The sequence below is a fragment of the Ruditapes philippinarum genome, unplaced genomic scaffold (assembly GCF_026571515.1).
Source record: "Ruditapes philippinarum isolate M1 unplaced genomic scaffold, ASM2657151v2 ctg10171_1_1_1_1, whole genome shotgun sequence".
NCBI lineage: Eukaryota > Metazoa > Mollusca > Bivalvia > Venerida > Veneridae > Ruditapes > Ruditapes philippinarum.
The window spans coordinates 1-15,988 of NW_026857190.1; positions in this window are offsets into that span (position 1 = coordinate 1).

The window sequence follows — 15,988 nt, forward strand, 5'->3', positions numbered from 1 at the left end:
ATTGATGCAAGTTCTTTATTTGATGAAAGTTAATTTCAGTATGTATCAGTGTAAACGATTTGTTCCTTTGACCAAGACATTGTAAACATTTACTAAAATTTACAGGCATGAACACTGAATCAGTAACAAAAGTCAGAAAATAATACAAGAGGGCCATGATGGCCCTGAGGTCGCTCACCTATATACAGGCCCCCAACCCCACCCCCAACGTTGCAGGGCCAATTTAACCCAAGGGCTTTTATTTGCACAAACTCGGTAGACACCCATAAGAAGATGTTTCATGCTAAACATCTAAGCTCTAGCTCATTGGGCTTTATTGAAAGAAGACTTTTTTTTAAGTTTTTACTATACACATATAGTTAAAAACAATGACACCCCTGGGGCCGGGCCAGTTTTGACCCCAGGGCTTTTATTTGAACAAAACTTTGTAGACACTTACTAGAAGATGTTTCATGCTTAATATCTAAACTCTAGCTATTTGGGTTTTTTCAAAGAAGATTTTTAAGTTTTTGCTATACACATATAAAAAAATCAATGACCCCCGGGGGCGGGGCCAATTTTGACCCAGGGCTTTTATTTGAACAAACTTGGTAGACACCTATTAGAACATGTTTGATGCTCAATATCTTAGCCATAGCTCTTTGAGTTCTTTAAAAAGAAGATTTTTAAAGTTTTTACTATATGCATATAGGGAAAATCAATGACCCCCCGGGGCGGGCCAATTTTGAACCCCAGGGCTTTTATTTGAACAAACTTGGGTAAAACCCATTAGAACATGTTTCATGCTAAATATCTTAGCTGTAGCTCTTTTGGTTCTTTAAAAGAAGATTTCTTAAGTTTTTACTATATGCATATAGGGAATATGACCCCCCTGGGGCAGGGCCAATTTTGACCCCAGGGCTTTTATTTGAACAAACTTGGTAGACACCTATTAGAACATGTTTGATGCTAAATATCTTAGCCATAGCTCTTTGAGTTCTTTAAAAGAAGATTTTTTAAGTTTTTACTATATGCATATAGGGAAAATCAATGACCCCCCGGGGCGGGGCCAATTTTGACCCCAGGGCTTTTATTTGAACAAACTTGGTAGACACTTATTAGAACATGTTTCATGCTAAATATCTTAGCTTTAACTCTTTTGGTTCTTTAAAAGAAGATTTTTTAAGTTTTTACTAAATGCATATAGGGAATATGACCCCCCTGGGGCGGGGCCAATTTTGACCCCAGGGCTTTTATTTGATCAAACTTGGTAGACACCTATTAGAACATGTTTGATGCTAAATATCTTAGCCATAGCTCTTTGAGTTCTTTAAAAGAAGATTTTTAAAGTTTTTACTATATGCATATAGGGAAAATCAATGACCCCCCGGGGCGGGGCCAATTTTGACCCCAGGGCTTTTATTTGAACAAACTTGGTAGACACCCATTAGAACATGTTTCATGCTAAATATCTTAGCTGTAGCTCTTTTGGTTCTTTAAAAGAAGACTTTTTAAGTTTTTACTATATGTATATAGGGAAAATCAATGACCCCCGGGGCAGGGCCAATTTTGACCCCAGGGCTTTTATTTGAACAAACTTGGTAGACACTCACTAGAAGATGTTTCATGCCAAATATCTAAGCTCTAGCTCTTATGGTTTTTTTAAAAGAAGATATTTAAAGTTTTTTCTTTCGGTTGCCATGGCAACCAGAGTTCTGCATGGAATTAAATTCTTTGAACAATTTTTAAAGGTGACCACCAAAGGAACATTCATGTAAAGTTTGGATGAAATTGGCTTAGTGGTTTATGAGATGTCATTTAAAGTAAAAGTTTACGGACGGACGCCGGACGGACGGACGCCGGATGAAAAGCGATCACAAAAGCTCACCCTGTCACTTTGTGACAGGTGAGCTACAAAAAACCAAAAAAACACTATCACACCTTCAGGGCAAATGTTTTGTGTCAAACCGGTGTTATCAGTGTTTTGACAGGGAAAAACTTGTAGAAAAATATAAACACATGTTCTTATATTCTCCCAAGAAATTATCTTCATGGATGTCACATAATTTCTCTTTAAAATCCATCCAAGTAGGGTGTCTACACTTTGCAAGACAAGAGAATTGCATTCAAGACTTGAATAGGTGTAGACGGGGCCTTACTCAGACACATATAATTTAATATTTTAATCATGATCATCAATATACATTTTGATATATATATTTTTTTCTTGATAAACGACCAATGAGCTCCTTCACAGGAATTTGTTGTAAAAATAGAACAGAAAATTCCAGATGTGGCAACTTATCAGTTAATTAGTAAAGGCCCAACTGGACTATAACAACAAGCAGATGGAGATAGGGCAGATTTCTTATCAATTTTATGCATGCTTCACTTCAGTCACCCTTTTTAAAAAATTTTAGATTTATAACCAAATGTATTAATATTTAATTTGGCATGCATGTAGACATTCTTCATAAAGATTGACCAAAATTAGTAAGAAAATTTACTTTGCTGTCAGATCAGGTCATATCCCTTCTGTTGCAAATAAAAGCACATAGAAGTGTTTTAAATACATCCCAGAGAGAGAGAAAGCATAATCTGCAACAGACAATAAACAAAAACATTTTACTGACCTTACTTTATCAAAACTTACAATTATCCAATAATGTGTTTTGCTTAATATACATTGTGCATTCCGTTTGGTTCGACTTACGTTCGCATTTTGTTCCTACAACAGCAAAGTCAGAGTTGCAAACACAAAGTCCTTTGTTGTATCACATCCAAATTACTGATTTAACACATTTATGAATGGTTTTAAACTGTATAAAATTCAGTAAAAGTAATTTCTTTAAATAATTATTATATTTTTTGTTGTAAATATCTAGTATTATTTAATTTTACCCATGAAGTATGGTGCTATATCAGTCAAATAAATTTCATATTTTTTAAAAATAAATATGAAATATAAATATGAAAGTGGGCGGAGTCAAAACTCATATTTATTTTAAGGGACTTCTTTCGCCATATTGTTTGAAAAATCTGATAAATACAAAACAACTTTATGTTGAATTTTGCTTTGGAAACTGTCTAGAATGATAGAAAATAGTCTAACTATATAAAGAAAATAAATCCGAACACCAATATCTTTAATTCAGTTATTAACGCTGTACAGACGTTTAAACAGTTGTTTACGTGACGTCACAAGGTAGCGCCAAATATCGCATGCAAAACAAGACACAATATTACTGCACGCTGTACAATTTCAGTTGTGCAGCAAACAATAGGGTTTGTAACCATTTTTTCTTTGATAATGAAATTAAATAAAAATGTTATTATTTCATTTTTCGTGAAATATGGTATATATTTCCACTCAACATGATAAAACGCCACATATTTCAGAGCATTTTTTGTCAAAATTGTGAAGGGGCCTGGGCCTGTTCATTTTGTGAAAAAAAGCGCGATATGTCATAAAATTGTGGGGAAAAAAAGACATACTACTTGGCATTTCTCTACATTTTAAAACCGGAAACAGTTGTTTATAATTTCTGACCTGTGTAAAATCTGCTTCAAGTCAGTACATTAACCTGGGTAAACATGCACAAAAACCATTTAACTTGATTAAAACTATTTCTGTGTTATTGCAATTGGCATAAATCAAGTTTTTTCCCCGTAAGGTAAAGTATTTCGAAGACAAAGTCCCACTAATTTGTGAAATCTCTTTTGAAATTAAGAATTTTTTTCTGCCACTTTGTGAAAAAAAAAGTGCAATTTTGAATTGTGAAGGGGCCTTATATCGGCCCCTGTTATAGAAGGAAAAAATGCCCTGTATTTTACTTGCCGTCCCCGTTAGTGAAAATATGTGGCATTTTATCATGTTTCATGAAAATATATTCCATATTTCACTCAAACGAAAAAATATCCTCTTAATCATACATGCTTTTCAAGTATGTGATATATAATATACTTAAAATATAATATTTCTGTAAACAAAACTTACATTATAAGCATAATGTTGCTATGTAAAACTTTTCCTTTTGGTAGACAATACTTGTGCTCTACAGACACTTACATTTAAATCCTGAGTACATGTAGATTCCCAATCATTTTCATCCAATATTTCAATGTGCCATCCAGACAGTCATATTTTCCACAAGTATTTTCCCTTTTCAATGGAATTGAGTTATATAAATGATTAATCACATAGTTTTTTCTCTTTTTACTATTATTTTCATATTTTTTTAAAATACAAGCCTGTAGTGTATGAAATGTTAATTCAGATTATTACAGTTTAAACATTAATTTTGCACTATTTCCCTCCAAATCAAGCAGAAACTGCAATTCATTACCAATAAAAACCCTAGTCCAACTAATTGTACTGCGCAACAAGATATTGTGCCTTGTTTTATGTCTGGACAATTATCTCCCAATAATCTAGCTATGGCATGTTAATATATTTTTACTATTAAAGTCCCACATGGTGGGCCATACAATGTGCATACTTGTGACAGTAACATAATGAAGTGTTGGCAGATTAAAATGTTCCCAGCAGAATTTACAAATTAAAAAAGTCTGTAGCTGACATTATTTTCATTTCTGTGATTTATTAGTAAAGTCAGGTATGTAAAATAGCGATAAATTGGAACCATCAACCTTCGAAAGCATTCCTGTGCGTGTGTGTCGAGGAGGGAAAACAACTGACTTTCAAGATAATGTCAATAAGATAATATCATAAGATGGCAGGGAAAATTTATATGCATGCTATGTATTTCTGCATGTTATTTTTAGCTCAAGGTTTTAAAAGCAGCACGCCTCCGGATTCATGCTAATTTTCATGAAAATTTTGAAATGTATTTGAATGTGTAATATTGTGAAGTAACCAAAAGGAAGCAATTTACACATTATTAATGGCATTTACAAACCACGTAAATAACCAAAAAGTGGTAAAAATATGCTTAAATAGCCCTTACTGCGTTATAAACGCAGTAGAAATATAGTTATAAATACTGAAAAATCAGTTATCAATTAGACATAATATGTAAATTATTACTTGAATCTTGAAACTATTTACTTTTTCTTACATCTTAAGTTTGTACATTTTTCTCAAGTTTGATTTTATTGAAATATTTTGACTCATCTGGAGGCATGTAGCTTTAACAGGCTGATTAAAAAACCAGGCAGGGAATGTTGCTGGGGTATCTCTGTAGTTCTCATCTTGCAGTTAATTAGCTTCAAATAGTGGTTGGACACTTGTAAGATAAAAGTGATTTATAACTAGGTCTGTTACCAGTAATCTGACTCTCTGTACAAAATGAAAGTAGTTGCTACAGACCATATATCAGGGAAAAAAACTGAGCACTGAAAATAAAATTATAAAATTTTTGCAAATAGTAAGTTGAACTGAAATGTGAACTGCTTTTTCTCCTAATGCCCTGCACATTGTACTGTTTACATGCAGCGCCGTAGCAACACTTAGCAAACCTGCCCTGGTTAAAATTTGAAAAGTTATAAATATATTAGGTTGAAAAATCAATCTTGAAAATAAAAATAAAGAAAAGAAAAGTCTCCAATATAAGTTAAAGCAGAATGAAACAAATAAGGCTAAGTGTTGTGGAGACCGGCATTTACGAATTGATCACCATATCTTAGACCTACCACACCCAAGTGCAGCACATAGGCACCGCATAAAAGCACAGTCCTATTCTTGCAAACAATCAAAATGTTAATACAATATCCCTCCAAGAAGGCTTTGAAATATATACATTGTATGTGATAAATCATATTATCCAAACATTAACACAATTTTTCATTTAATACTTAGTTTATATGTGAAAGAAACTTTTGTGCTCCTGTAGACTGAAAGCTTGGACTGATCATCTATGAAGGATGCTAGATTAAATGGTCTAGCTTTGATACATATTCATTAACAAATGTCACTTGACTATAATGAGATTTTAAAGTTTTAAGATTCTCCTGGAAACAGAACTGTCTTGGCCTTTTCATAAAACTGTGAACCTGAGCTAATAGATAAGAGAACATAACATTTTCTTGTTTGTTTTCAAAGATATAAATAAATGTAAATTTTAATAAAATGGTATAAAGATGATAAGATTCAGAATGACAAAAAGTTTGTCCCAGACTGCTCAAAAATGCACCAGACAGACTGCAGAGACATTCTAGGTAAAAATAATTTCTGGAGGAGAATGCCCATCCCCTAATTGGCCTTTATATCAAAACAGGTCTGGCTAATCCATTGACATGAGATAAAGTTTTAGTGTTTCCATACAATGTACACCATGTGCCAACTCTCCGTTTATTATTATTAATGGCTTTACTAACACTATCTTAAAGTGTGTCTGTTCTATCTAGTTTTATTATCTGAAACTAAATGTATCTGACATTAACATTAATTTAATTCATACTTTAATTGAAATAATAAACATGTTTATCTAAACACTGATACACCACATCCTGATGATTAATAACAACATTAGGCCGTGTCTACACCTATTCAAGTTTCTTACATGTCACATTTAGATAAGCTAAATAAACGGCCCTTTCAACATTTTTTCAGGCACAATTTTTACTGAAATGTCTCATTAAGATAGCCCAGGATTTATACCTTTGTCTTTGTAAGACTATCATGTTTCTGTAAAATATGTGAAAAGAAGCGGGAAAATGATGCAATTAGCTAAAACAGAATGGAGTAAATGCGTTCATTCTTTTTTAAAATTGAAAAAATGTGACAAAAATTTATTTTGTTTGATGAAACTTATTCACTAAATGAACAAGATCATTTTAAATCCATTTTGACTCTACTTGAAAAAGAGCTCTTGTTTATTTTTTTACAATGTATTTATTTTTATTTATTTATTTTTGTTTGCTCTTCTGTGTATCAGCGTATTGATTTGTTCCTTTGACCAAGACATTGTAATCATTAACTGAAATTCAAAGGACATGTACACTGAATCACAACAAAAAGTCAGAAAATAATAAAAATAACAGCACTATCAAACCTTCGGGCACATGTTTTGTGTCAAACCGGTGTTATCAGTGTCTTGACAGCCAAAAACTTGTAGAAAAATAGAACATGTTCTAACTTTCTTGCAAGGAATTATCTTCTTGGATGTCACATAATTTCTCTTTAAAACTCATTCAAGTAGGGTGTCTACACTATCCAATACAAGAGAATATGATACTTGCATTCAAGACTTGGATAGGTGTAGACGGGCACTTACTCTTTGCAAAGCACAATCATTTTTTATAATTATTAATGGAGATTATAATGCTCCATTCCCACAACTTCAATACCAGTTTTCTTAAGGCCTCAACTGACAGTATGATTTTGAAGTACAACACCAATTAAAACTAAGATGTACAGACAAATCTTAATGTGTGAAGGCTACTATTTCTTAAATTCGGAAACCTTAAGTCTAGATGTGATTATTTCCCTTAATGGGCAATCATCTGTTTTGAATTTTTGTTGACTTATCTTTTAACTTTTGCAGTCAAGATTTCCAGTTTTCCAAAACAAATTTGTGATGGGAATTTAATTATAACATGACTTGTCATCATACCACTGATAGCAGTACCCTTGCATGTTTTATGATCCAATCATTTTTCAAGAATATGCATAGTTTAAAAGCAGGAAGATATAGTAATCATTTTACGGAAACTTAGATTTTCATTTTCACTGATATCATTGATCCTTTTGTCTGAATAAATACCTGTGAATGGTGTCAGTTCACTTTATTTTTTGCTGTTTTATCAAAATTGGATCTCTAACATGTTGATCAATTGGACATGAAGTTGGTTTCATAGCTTCATAAACTTTGCATTTTATTCTTAATTCTAATAGCATCAAATTTCTGGACATGTGTATCCTTCAATATTGGTTTGAACTCTGGAATCTTTCAATATTTTGTTCAATATATAGCCAACAGCAGAATAATGAAAATAACAGTAAAACTAGACATGCAAAGTCAAGCCTGCTCGTCCTAATTCAAACCTGTCCCAGCTTCAGATCAAGGAGAAAGATGTATGTATACATATGTGCGCAACACATCCTCTTTTTCCCCAAGGCAAAATCTTAACATTGCATTATCTTAGGTGGCGTTGACCATTTACCCTGTGCATGACACAGTCATGATGAACATTTTTGCCTGAACAATTCTTGTTATTTGAAAATTTCTCCATGCACAAAGAAGTTATGGCATGGACAAGTTCAGATGCTCACATGCACACACAAACAACCATTTTGACAACTATGTTGAGTTCATCGCAAAAGGTCTCAACAAAATTCCTCTGACTACTAAGCATAATACTTCAGAGCATAAGCTTTAATTTAACCTTTGACCTCTTGTGACCCCTACCTTATTTTGCCCGAGACAACTCAAATCAACATCGAGAACATCAAATTTTGTGCTAAGTTATCCATCCATGTATATAAAAGTTATACCAGCAAATGAATGTTTTAATTTATTATTTGACCTTTAACCCTTAAGTGTGGCCTTGACCTTTGCCATAGACAGAAGAATTTTTCGCACAATACTTTGCCTCACTATGGAGAATATTTGTCCCAAGTTATATTAAAATCCCTCCATGATGTAGAAGTTACACTCTAGACACAGGTTTTGAGCTGACCCCCAAGTGTGACCTTGACCTTTGAGCAGTGGACATGGATTTGTTTGTGTGCAACACACATCCCCATTATGGTTAACATCTATATCAAATCATTTTGTTATCCTTCAAAGAATAAGCAAGATATAAACCAAACAAACCATGGCCAACAAATTTCATTATTTTTATTTAACTTTTGACCTCTTGTAACCTTGACCTTCACTTTGCAAGAGACAACTCAACTCAAAATGGAGAACATTTGTGCTAAGGTATATTAAAATCCATCTATGCATATAGAAGTTATACTCGCAAATTTTATGAATGTTTTAATTTGTTATGTGACCTTTCAACCCGAAGTGTGACCTGACCTAACCAGACAATAAATTTTTTGTGCGACACTACGCCTCATTATGGAGAATATTTGTCTGGAGTTATATTAAAATCCCTCCATGCATGTAGAAGTTACACATTGAATGTTTATCACTGTAATTCATACAGTTAATATACTACAAAATGCAGAATCAGCCTACTATATTAATATTATACTCCTGGTTTAGACCCAGGGATTAGGATTGGGTTGGCCCTAAAAAAAAGTTTACAGCACAAAAACTTTGAAATCTAGAGATAAAAAGGACAGCTTTCCATATACTTTGTATATAAAATGAAATCTGCATGGTGGCTTCTGATGCATTAGGTGCACAATTTGAAAAAAAAAAATTCACAAAACTTCAGATTTAAGATTAAATCCTAGTCTATCTCTGAAAAAACTAGAAATGTATCAATAGGACATGGGTGCCCACACACTCCACTATTTTGTCAATCTACTGACTCTAGGTCAAAACTTTTGGGCTACACGTGACACAAGTTGAAAACTGAAAATCTTTTACTAAGTCAATGACAAAAACTCTACAAACATTGAACAAGAGCAGGTTGAACCAGGTGATGCTCCCAGACTAGGTTTTGGACACAGAAAAGTATATCTTTTGTAGATTCAGAGTTATGTCCCAGACAAAGTTCAAAGTGTGATAATTACAAACTTTGGCAATGCAAAGTTACTGTTCTTTGCACTGCACTTCTACTCAATTAGATCTATCTACCGACTTGTGCGCGCGAAACGTCGTCTCTATATGTTGATCATTTCTGTAAAATAGTTGTAAAATCCGACTTCAAAAAACAAAGTTATGGGCCAGACACAATTTTGCTTCAAGGTAATGCTGTGACCTTGACCTTCAAGGTAGCGACTAAAATGTTGCAAGCGACACGTCGTCTCAATATGGTGATCATTTCTGTGAAAAAGTTGTAAAATCCGACTTCAAAATAACGAAGTTATGGGCCGGACATGATTTTGCTGCAAGGTCATGCTGTGACCTTGACCTTCAAGGAAGCGACCCAAATGTTGCGCGTAACACATCGTCTTAATATGGTGATCATTTCTAGCGGTGTTACGATTCATCGATGCATCGTGATCTGCCCTGTCCTTGATGTATGCATCATAATGAAATTACAAATTCCAATATATTGAGATGCAATACATATTTCACCTCCCGATGTATCGATATAGCCAGAAAGTATTGCAATACACTAACAATATCTTCCAGGAAAATAAGGACAAACGTATTTTTTGAAAGACTGAGGAAAGAAAAATAGCTCGGATGAAAACAATGAACAACCGCGACTATCATCCTTGTCATCTTGTTTCCCCATGTCCGCAATCATTTAACGGTAACTAATCAAGTTTTATCAATTCCATATAAATGGGCTGGTGTTCTTTGAACTTGTTTATAACTAGAAATGTGTCATCATGCCACAGATGCCCCTGCATGCAGCCAAAATTTCAGATGTTATAATATTTAGTTCCAAATTTGTTTGTTTCATTTTAAGTTCAAAGCCCTTAAAACTTTTCAATGTTAACACAAACCATTTTCATACAATGTTCAAGGCACTGAAATTATTCAGTCTTAACCATATTGCATATTTGTAGCCAAAATAATGGCTACATACATTTCCACAAAAGTATGAGTGCTGAAACTGAAAGTTCCAAATTTTTCCAACATTCAGGAAAGATAAGTTTGTCCAAAATCATTGAACCACGACCAAATTCAAACTTAAACTGCTTATTCCTAAGATGTATCTATCTTATTTTCAAAGTGAAAGGGAAATAACTCTGCTAAAAAATCATCAAACCCTGACCAAATTCCAACTTGACCTGCCCATTCCTTTGACATATCCATATGTCAAATTTGAGTTGAATATGTAACACTGTTGGGTAGATAATGAACAGAAACTGTAAATTTCATATTACTTTCGAAGTGAAAGGGGCATTACTCTCCAAAAATCATTGAACCATGACCAAATTCGAACTTGGCCTGGGCATTACAAAAACATATCCATATGTCAAATTTGAGTTGAATGTGTTGTACCGTTGGGGAGATAATGAAGGCAAACTGAAAATTTCATATTATTTTCAAAGTGAAAGGGACATAACTCTGCCAAAAAGTATTGAACCATGACCAAATTTGAACTTGACCTGCCCATTCCTTTGATGTATCCATATGTCAAGTTTGAGTTGAATGTGTTGTACTGTTGGGGAGATAATGAATGCAAACTGAAAATTTCATATGTCAAGTTTGAGTTGAATGTGTTGTACCGTTGGGGAGATAATGAATGCAAACTGAAAATTTCATATTATTTTCAAAGTAAAAGGGGCATAACTCTGCCAAAAATCATCGAACCATGACCAAATTCGAACTTGACCTGTATTTTCTCATGACATATCCATATGTCAAATTTGAGTTGAATGTGTGCAACCGTTCTTAAGATAATGAACGGAAACTGATGATGACGGAATGACAGAATGACGGAACAGGGCAACACTATATGCCCCGGCCATTACATGGCGGGGGCATAATAATGAACGGAAACTGATGATGACGGAATGACAGAATGAAGGAAGGACGGAACAGGGTAACACTATATGTCCCGGCCATTACATGGCGGGGGCATAATAAAAAAAATAATTAGAAATCTATGAGTTTTCAAGAAAAAACAACCTACAAACATGAATTTGTAATTTTATTTAGTCGCACTTGATGTCGGATTAAAATAGTGATGATGACAACATTCCCATTGTGATATTCGTCACATATTCAGGGCTCGAATTTAACTTTTTTGGCCACTAGCAATTTTTTGCTAGTGGACAAATTTTTAACTAGCAAAAACTGAATTCAACTAGCACTTTTTACGACAATGATTTTTTAATTCCAAAATTGTTTAAACTTTTGTGTACATTCATTAATTGTTTAAATTATCATGTACCATAATAATTAATTCATTGTTGCTACAATTATGTATCATAATAATGAATTTTATTGAAAATGTTTTTATTAATATGAATTTTTTGTTTTATTTCTGCATAAAAGGTTTAAACATATTTTGTAACAGCTAACTTAATCATGAAATTGGGCATGAAAAAAATTATAATACTTTAAATTTAAGTTTAATTATTTCATGTGCTGAAAGACAAAGTTGTTGCTGGATATAGAGAATAACAAAATTAAAATTTTAATTTATTTGGACGAGTTCGAACTGCCCGGGGTACGAATCAGCAACGTAACTTTCTACTCGAAAACTTGATTTAGGGGACAGGGATTCTTATCAAATGTCAATCTACATGTAAAAAAACAATAATGCAATATTGTCGCTATAACGACGATGTCTGGTCTGGATTATGCGCACAACAGTCGACGCAAAATATTTTGGCAACATTTCAATCATCATCGAGTTCGTACGTAAGACTGGCGTGCAGTTCTTTCTCCCATTTTTAACCGTTTTAACTGAAGGTCTGATTGTCTTCCTTTTGATAGACTGTGAATCATCTTCTGTACTCAGAGTATTTTATCGGAAGACACATTTGCTTCAGTAAGTGGGAAGAAGTTTGTTATTTTTCGTTTAGACATTTTATTCCGATCACGCTTGATTTACACGGACAAAATGACATTTGGACTTGTTTAAATTTGTGTACTTTTTTAAGCGAGGTTAAGGTATAGAAAATGTAAACAAGACAGCAAGTGTGCTCATAGTTTATAACTTGGGACTACCTGCGAATATTACGCCCCATTTATATTTCGGATTTTCCTGACGAGCGTATTCCGTTTTTTCTTCAACTCGCAAAAAATTGCGAGTAGTCATAAATCTAACTCGCAAAATCATTTTTCAACTAGCATTTTGCGAGTCTGCGAGTGTTAAATTCGAGCCCTGTCATATTTATACTTTTATTTCTGTTGACATCATTTTCCCGTAAAAAAACAACAAAACAAACAAACAGAAAACATGTAGACTGCAAAATATTAAGAAGGGGAAACTATAGTTAATCCTCCCTGGTCATATAATTCACGAGTTTTGGGAACATTGTAGTTTTTGGGGAACCAACAGACAGCGTTGTATAAGGTGGAAAGGTGGAAGACCGGACATGGAGTGTCTCAAAATAAAATACTCTGGGGTTGAGCACAAATTTTTCGAGAAAACTAAGAGTGAAACTGATAAACTGTTATTTTCACAGTTGTTGACCTAATTATAAATCACTTGTTACTATTTTTTTTCACAAGAAAAATCTTTAGTGGTGTATTGTAAGACTATAATTGTTAAACTGCCATATTTACAGTAGTGGACTTTAGTGTTAGAATAGTACATATTAATTTGCTGTTATGATTACCTTTAATCCTTAAGTAACCAGAAAAGTAAATTGTTGAAATATCAAAATCGGAAACCAAGTTATAACAACAAGTTCAAGAGTTTGTTTTTTTTGTTATTGTAATAGTTTTATGTTATATTCGTAATTATGCTGTAAACAAATGGCCAAATTTTTATATACTAAGTCAGTATCGTGATACGTATCGCATCGCAACATAAGAATCGCAATATGCATCGCATTTCTTCAAAGTATGCAATACATATCGTGAATCGCATCGTTTTGAAATTTAAATATCGTTGATATGTATCGTGACAGAAAAAAATGCAATGCACAGCCCTAATCATTTCTGTAAAATAATTGTAAAATCTGACTTCAAATAACAAAGTTATGGGCAGGACACGATTTTGCTTCAAGGTCATGCCGTGATCTTGACCTTCAAGGTAGCAACCCAAATGTTGAAAGCGACATGTTGTCTCAATATGGTGATCATTTCTGTAAAATAGTTGTAAAAACCAACTTCAAATAAAGTTGTGGGCTGGACACAATTTTGTTTCAAGGTCATGCTGTGACCTTGACCTTCAAGGTAGCAACCCAAATGTTGCACATGACACATAGTCTCAATATGGTGATCATTTCTGTGAAAAAATTGTAAATCTGACTTCAAATAACAAAGTTATGGACCGGACACAATTTTGCTTCGAGGTCATGCTGTGACCTTGACCTTCAAGGTAGAGAGCCAAATTTGTGCACAACGTGTCATTTCAATATGGTGATCATTTCTGTGCAAACAATCGTAAAATCGGACTTCAAATAATGAAGTTATGGGCTGGACACGATCGCTGCAAGGTCATGCTGTGACCTTGACCTTCAAGGTAGCGACTAAAATGTTGTGTGCTACACGTTGTCTCAATATGGTGATCATTTCTGTGAAAAAGTTTTAAAATCCTACTTCAAATAACAAAGTTATGGGCCGGACACGATTTTGCTGCTAGGTCATGTTGTGACCTTGACCTTCAAGGTAGCGACTAAAATGTTGCGTGTGACACATAGTCTCAATATGGTTATCATTTCTGTGAAAAACTTGTAAATCCGACTTCAAATAACGAAGTTATGGGCCTGACACAATTTTGCTGCAAGGTCATGCTGTAACCTTGACCTTCAAGGTAGCGACTAAAATGTTGGGTGCGACACGTTGTCTCAAAATGATGATCATTTCTGTGAAAAAGTTTTAAAATCCACCTTCAAATAACAAAGTTATGGGCCGGACACGATTTTGCTGCTAGGTCATGTTGTGACCTTGACCTTCAAGGTAGCGACCCAAATGTTGCGTGCGACACGTAGTCTCAATATGGTGATCATTTCTGTGTAAAACTTGTAAATCCGACTTCAAATAACGAAGTTATGGGCCTGACACAATTTTGCTGCAAGGTCATGCTGTGACCTTGACCTTCAAGGTAGCGACTAAAATGTTGTGTGCGACTTTTTGTCTCAAAATGGTGATCATTTCTGTGAAAAAGTTTTAAAATCAGACTTCAAATAACAAAGTTATGGGCCAGACACAATTTTGCTGCAAGGTCATGTTGTGACCTTGACCTTCAAGGTAGCGACCCAAATGTTGTGTGCAACATGTCATCTAAGTATGGTGATCATTTCTGTGAAATAGTTGTAAAATTCGACTTCAAATATCAAAGTTATGGGCCGGACAGGAATTTCGGGACGGACGGACATTCCAGGGACAATATGCTCCCCCGAATTTTTTCGGGAAGCAATAAAAAAGGGGCCGTGCTGACAAGAAAGCACTTTGAAAGTTTGACTTTGGGCCGGATTGACTAATTTGGGGTCGGATTGACTAATTTGGGGCCGGATTGACTTTTTGTACCGAGATCTTCTGCAAAAAAATAAAATAATGATGAAGCAGGTATTCATGAAACTGGACACAAACTAGTCTATGAGAGGAATTGTATGTTTTTACCAAATGAGTGGCTTACATTTTTACTCACAACTTTCTTTGAAAATCAAAAGAGCGCTACACACAGTACAGTATTGACGTCGCTTGAACATTCAAAAAATTTAAATGCCAACTTGGTAAAACCATTTTAAATTTCATCAAGTAAAATATACAATCAAATATGATAAATTTTATTTTATAAAACATATAATATATAACTGCTGTCATGCCATCTGTCTTCAATGCCATACTATATTATTGTTTGAAATTTTTGATTTTAGATGTAAGCGACCATAGAAAATGAAAAATGGACAAAAATGAAGTGTTCATATTTCATGGTCCAGATTTTGCAGTAAATATGCATCGAATCACTTAATTGAAATTATACAATGCTAATGATTTGTTTTTATACATTTATTGACAGGGATAGAAAAAATGTGTGTTGAATGTATGAAAATTAAAACAAATGTCATAGGTTTTCGCGAATGCGGAATGGTAATAATTCGGCCCACTGTCTTTTCGACCCAAAACTATTCGCCGTTTGAAAAATTGTCCATAGTTTCTTACTGGCGTCTGAACCCAGACTTTCTGATTTCAAGCTTTGTTTAAGGTCTAACCAAACACACAAAAATCCTGGAAATGGCTTATATGCAATAATCACGTGAAAGACTGTACTTATTGAAATTATGTTTAAATTATCTATTTTCTTTAACAGTTTTTAATGTAATTCACGAATTCGAAAACCTAGCTAAACG